This window comes from Protomyctophum parallelum, assembly GCF_964188405.1.
Source record: "Protomyctophum parallelum genome assembly, chromosome: 2".
Classification (NCBI taxonomy): Eukaryota; Metazoa; Chordata; class Actinopteri; order Myctophiformes; family Myctophidae; genus Protomyctophum; species Protomyctophum parallelum.
In genome coordinates, this window is record NC_139699.1 from 34,221,204 (window position 1) to 34,227,526 (window position 6,323).

Here is a 6,323-nt window from a genome sequence, read left to right on the forward strand (position 1 = left end):
TGGATTAAGAGCGTCTGCTAAATGCCTAAATTGTAAATTGTAATTGTAATTGTAAGAACCTGGGGGTTATCATCTATGAAAAGGCAACAGAATGAGCAGAAAATAAAAATGAACCATGTAAATACAACAAATTGAGCAGAGCACTGCAGGGAGTCGAACCCCATTCCGGTAAACCAGAAGTACCACAACCAGTGCCTTCGTTTTTGTGTTGTTGTTCATTTAAAGGTCCAGGTGTGCATACACATGTGCGCCTGTGCGTGTGTAGGTGCATGTGTGCATGTGTGTGTGCACGATTCAATGACCACTGTTGGACCCCATGGGGATCAAGGACCTCAGGGAGCCACCCATAATTCACAACGGTCACAGCGAACTCTGTTGCATCACAACTGGTGGCCAACAGTCATAACCAACAACGCCGCCGACCCACAGGAGAATACCATCGCACAGTGGTATCAGACCAACCACAATCAGCCAGCCCTCAAACCAAACCCTTCGACCTAGAAGAACTCGAAACTGCAATGGGAAAGTTGAAACCCGGAAAAGCAGCAGGGATTGATGACATACTGGCAGAAATGATACAGCACCTGGGACCTGACACAAAGACCTGGCTCGTGGGGATGCTGAACACATGCATGGCACAGAAAACCATCCCTTCTGTCTGGAGAAAGGCCAAAGTGGTTGCAATCCCCAAACCTGGCAAAGACCCATCATCCTCAAAGAGCTACCGACCCATTTCCCTCCTCTGCATCACCTACAAGAGAGGCTGCTACTCCAACGCCTCATACCACTCATAGAAACCAAGCTGACTAAAGACCAAGCTGGTTTCCGTCCTGTCCTGTGCTGGACAGAGCTCAACCTCACCCAACACATTGAGGATGGGTTTGAGGGAAAACAAATAACTGGAGCAGCAACTGGAGGGCGAAGCAAGCACGCAGGCAGCTTGTGCCTGCCTGCGTGCCTGCCTGCCTTCCTGCCTTCCTCATGTGGAAGCTGCATAGTTGACTTTGTGTGTGTCTTTCTTTTTCTGTCTTTCTTTCTTAGGACGGAGATCAAGGTAGACGCCGTTGGAAGGCTCAACACAAGCCAAAGCCCCTAGAGATCCATCCCAAAGCTTCCCTCAGGGAGCCCAGCAAGCCAGCTAGCCAGCAAGCCCGCCCAGTCAGCCAACGCAGCCAGCCAGCTCCGCCAGTCACCCAGTGTAGAAAGTCAGGCTGCCAAGCCAGAGCATATCAGCCCTTGCAGTCCGCCATTGCAGCCATACCAGCCTTGCTCAGTCAGCTCAGCCAGGCCTCTCTCGAGGCCTGGCTCTCTGTCTGCCTGGCCCGGTCTGCCCCGCCCTGCCCTGCAGCAACAGAACCAGCCTTGCTAGCAAGCCAGCCAGCTCAGAATACGAGCTCAGCAAGCCAGCGCAGCTGGCAAGCACGCAGTTAGTCTAAACCAGTTTCAGACAGGCAGGCCAAGGCAGACAGACAGGAAGACCGAGGCGCCTAGGCAGGCAGACAGGCCAGGAAGGCAACGAAGTGCAGGCAGGGGGACTATCCGGCCTAAGGCTGCGCTGCAAGGGTTGGAGCCTGGCTTGCTCCTGCTGGTCTGGGCTGAGTGGCTGTGGCTGCACAGTAAGGCTGCAGTAACCTAGTCTGGGCTTGTTGCTGCACTGGCTTGCTCAGCTCGCATTCTGAGCCTGCTGGCTTGCCAGAAAGGCTGGTTCTGTTGCTGCAAGGCAGGGCGGGGCAGACCGGGCCAGGCAGACAGAGAGCCAGGCCTCGAGAGAGGCCTGGCTGAGCTGACTGAGCAAGGCTGGTATGGCTGCAGTGGCTGACTGCAAGGGCTGATATGCTCTGGCTTGGCAGCCTGACTTTCTACACTGGCTGACTGGCGGAGCTGACTGGCTGCGTTCGCTGACTGGGCAGGCTTGCTGGCTAGCTGGCTTGCTGGGCTCCCTGAGGGAAGCTTTGGAATGGATCTCTAGGGGCATCGGCTTGTGTTGAGCCTTCCAACGGCGTCTACCTTGATGTCCGTCCTAAGAAAGAAAGACAGAAAAAGAAAGACACACACAAATCCGACTATGCAGCTTCCACCTGAGGAACCGAGACGTGAAAAAATAACTGAGCGTCACTTGGGATGGTCACAAACTCTCCAACCATACCCACCCCATGTATCTTGGAGTTACACTGGACAGGACACTCTCCTTCAAAAAACACCTGGAGAACACAAAAGCCACAGTCAACACCCACAATAACATCCTGTGAAAACTAGTGAACTCCAAGAGGGGCGCAGACCCACAAACAATCCGTGCAACTGCCATGGCCCTGTCTTTCTCTACAGCAGAGTATGCCTGCTCAAGCTGGAGCCAATCACGTCACACCAAATTGGTCGACACAGCCCTAAATGACACCTGTCGCATCAACACGGGATGCGTCAAGACAACACCTGTCCCGTGCCTTTATGCGCTAGCCGGCACCTCCCCCCGCACATCAGACGACTGTGTATCGCTCAAGATGAATGGAGAACACAGGAGATAAGACAGTGAAGTTGGGAATGAACGAAGGAAAGTCTGGAATGAAATGTTAGAGAACACCTCACACACACATAGTTTCCTTTTGTGGCTGTTTACATTCGAGGGTCGCCGGTCCTCTCGAACGGAACAGTTTAACGTCATGCCCAGGACGAAAAGATATAGAGAACACCAACATGACAAATAACAGCAGGAAGGCATGGGCCACAATCCACCGTCTTGGCAAAGACCACACCACCCATAATTCACAACGGTCACAGCAAACTCTATTGCATCACAACTGGTGTAGTTATTGGATGGAGCCCGCACACCACCAAAAAATGAAAAACAACATACTATAGTATGCCCTCCGTGACCATGGACTTTAGCCTTTCGCTTTTCTGCGATTTAACCTTTTTTCAAATCCTCAACAATGATGAAGAATCGCGCACTATAGCGTGCCACTTAATGACCTTGACCAATATCAATGACCTTGAGCAGTATAAATTACCTTCAATAAGGCTAGTAAATGACCTTGACCAGTATAAATGACCTTGACAAGTACAAATGACCTTGACCAGTATAAATGACCTTCACCAGTATAAATGGCCGTGACCAGTATATGACTGTGACCAGTATAAATTACCTTCATGAGACTAGTAAATGACCTTGACCAGTATAAATGACCTTTATAAGACTAGTAAATGATCTTCCCCAGTATAAATGACCTTGACCAGTATGCGGTCCGTGACCATGGACTATAGCCTTTTGCTTTTCCTTGATTTTCACCTTTAAAAAATCCTCAACAATGATGAAGAATCGCGCACAATAGCGCGCCGCTCAATGACCTGAGACCATGGACCAATGAATGAAATACAACACATTGAGCAGGGCACTGCAGGGAGTTGAACCCCGTTCCGGTAAACCAGAAGTCCGACACCAGTGCCTTAGTTTTTGTGTTGTTGTTCATTTAAAGGTCCAGGTGTGCATACGCATATGCGCCTGTGCGTGTGTAGGTGCATGTGTGCATGTGTGTGTGCACGCTTCACCACTGTTGGACCCCATGGGGATCAAGGACCTCAGGGAGCCACCCATAATTCACAACGGTCACAGCGAACTCTGTTGCATCACAACTGGTGGCCAACAGTCGTAACCAACACCGCCGCCGACCCAAAGGAGAATACAATCGCACAGTGGTATCAGACCAACCACAATCAGCCAGCTCTCAAACCAAACCCTTCGACCTAGAAGAACTCGAAACTGCAATGGGAAAGTTGAAACCCGGAAAAGCAGCAGGGATTGATGACATACTGGCAGAAATGATACAGCACCTGGAACCTAACGCAAACACCTGGCTCGTGGGGATGCTGAACACATGCATGGCACAGAAAACCATCCCTTCTGTCTGGAGAAAGGCCAAAGTGGTTGCAATCCCCAAACCTGGCAAAGACCCATCATCCTCAAAGAGCTACCGACCCATTTCCCTCCTCTGCATCACCTACAAGAGAGGTTGCTACTCCAACGCCTCATACCACTCATAGACACCAAGCTGACTAAAGACCAAGGTGGTTTCCGTCCCGTCCTGTGCTGGACAGAGCTCAACCTCACCCAACACATTGAGGATGGGTTTGAGGGAAAACAAATAACTGGAGCAGCAACTGGAGGGCGAAGCAAGCACGCAGGCAGCTTGTGCCTGCCTGCGTGCCTGCCTGCCTTCCTCATGTGGAAGCTGCATAGTTGACTTTGTGTGTGTCTTTCTTTTTCTGTCTGTCTTTCTTAGGATGAAGATCAAGGTAGACGCCGTTGGAAGGCTCAACACAAGCCGATGCCCCTAGAGATCCATCCCAAAGCTTCCCTCAGGGAGTCCAGCAAGCCAGCTAGCCAGCAAGCCCGCCCAGTCAGCCAACGCAGCCAGCCAGCTCCGCCAGTCAGCCAGTGTAGAAAGTCAGGCTGACAAGCCAGAGCATATCAGCCCTTGCAGTCCGCCATTGCAGCCATACCAGCCTTGCTCAGTCAGCTCAGCCAGGCCTCTCTCGAGGCCTGGCTCTCTGTCTGCCTGGCCCGGTCTGCCCTGCCCTGCCTTGCAGCAACAGAACCAGCCTTGCTAGCAAGCCAGCCAGCTCAGAATACGAGCTCAGCAAGCCAGCGCAGCTGGCAAGCACGCAGTTAGTCTTAACCAGTTTCAGACAGGCAGGCCAAGGCAGACAGACAGGAAGACCGAGGCGCCTAGGCAGGCAGACAGGCCAGGAAGGCAACAAAGTGCAGGCAGGGGGACTATCCGGCCTAAGGCTGCGCTGCAAGGGTTGGAGCCTGGCCAGCTCCTGCTGATCTCCGCTGAGTGGCTGTGGCTGCACAGTAAGGCTGCAGTAACCTAGTCTGGGCTTGTTGCTGCACTGGCTTGCTCAGCTCGCATTCTGAGCTGGCTGGCTTGCCAGAAAGGCTGGTTCTGTTGCTGCAAGGCAGGGCGGGGCAGACCGGGCCAGGCAGACAGAGAGCCAGGCCTCGAGAGAGGCCTGGCTGAGCTGACTGAGCAAGGCTGGCATGGCTGCAGTGGCTGACTGCAAGGGCTGATATGGTCTGGCTTGGCAGCCTGACTATCTACACTGGCTGACTGGCGGAGCTGACTGGCTGCGTTCGCTGACTGGGCAGGCTTGCTGGGCTCCCTGAGGGAAGCTTTGGGATGGATCTCTAGGGGCATCGGCTTGTGTTGAGCCTTCCAACGGCGTCTACCTTGATCTCCGTCCTAAGAAAGAAAGACAGAAAAAGAAAGACACACACAAACCCAACTATGCAGCTTCCACCTGAGGAACCGAGACGCGAAAAAATAACTGAGCGTCACTTGGGATGGTCACAAACTCTCCAACCATACCCACCCCATGTATCTTGGAGTTACACTGGACAGGACACTCTTCTTCAAAAAACACCTGGAGAACACAAAAGCCACGGTCAACACCCACAATAACATCCTGTGAAAACTAGTGAACTCCAAGAGGGGCGCAGACCCACAAACAATCCGTGCAACTGCCATGGCCCTGTCTTTCTCTACAGCAGAGTATGCCTGCTCAAGCTGGAGCCGATCACGTCACACCAAATTGGTCGACACAGCCCTAAATGACACCTGTCGCATCAAGATGCGTCAAGACAACACCTGTCCCGTGCCTTTATGCGCTAGCCGGCACCTCCCCCCACACATCAGGCGACTGTGTATCGCTCAAGATGAATGGAGAACACAGGAGATAGACAGTGAAGTTGGGAATGAACGAAGGAAAGTCTGGAATGAAATGATAGAGAACACCTCACACACACATAGTTTCCTTTCGTGGCTGTTTACATTCGAGGGTCGCCGGTCCTCTCGAACGGAACAGTTTAACGTCATGCCCAGGACGAAAAGATATAGAGAACACCAACATGACAAATAACAGTAGGAAGGCATGGGCCACAATCCACCGTCTTGGCAAAGACCACACCACCCATAATTCACAACGGTCACAGCAAACTCTATTGCATCACAACTGGTGTAGTTATTGGATGGAGCCCGCACACCACCAAAAAAAGAAAAACAACATACTATAGTATGCCCTCCGTGACCATGGACTTGATGAAAAAAAAATTAAAAAAAAAATTAAAAAAAATAACGATGGGTTATAGCCCATCGTTTTTTTTTTTTTTTTTTTTTTTTAATCCTCAAAAATGATGAAAAACGGCGTGCTATAGTATGCCGTACGGTATGGGCTATAGCCCATGGTCAAAAATGGGATGAAAAACGTCAAAAAATAGACGTCTAAAACACGTCTATTTTTAGACGTGTTTTAGACGTCTATTTTTAGAC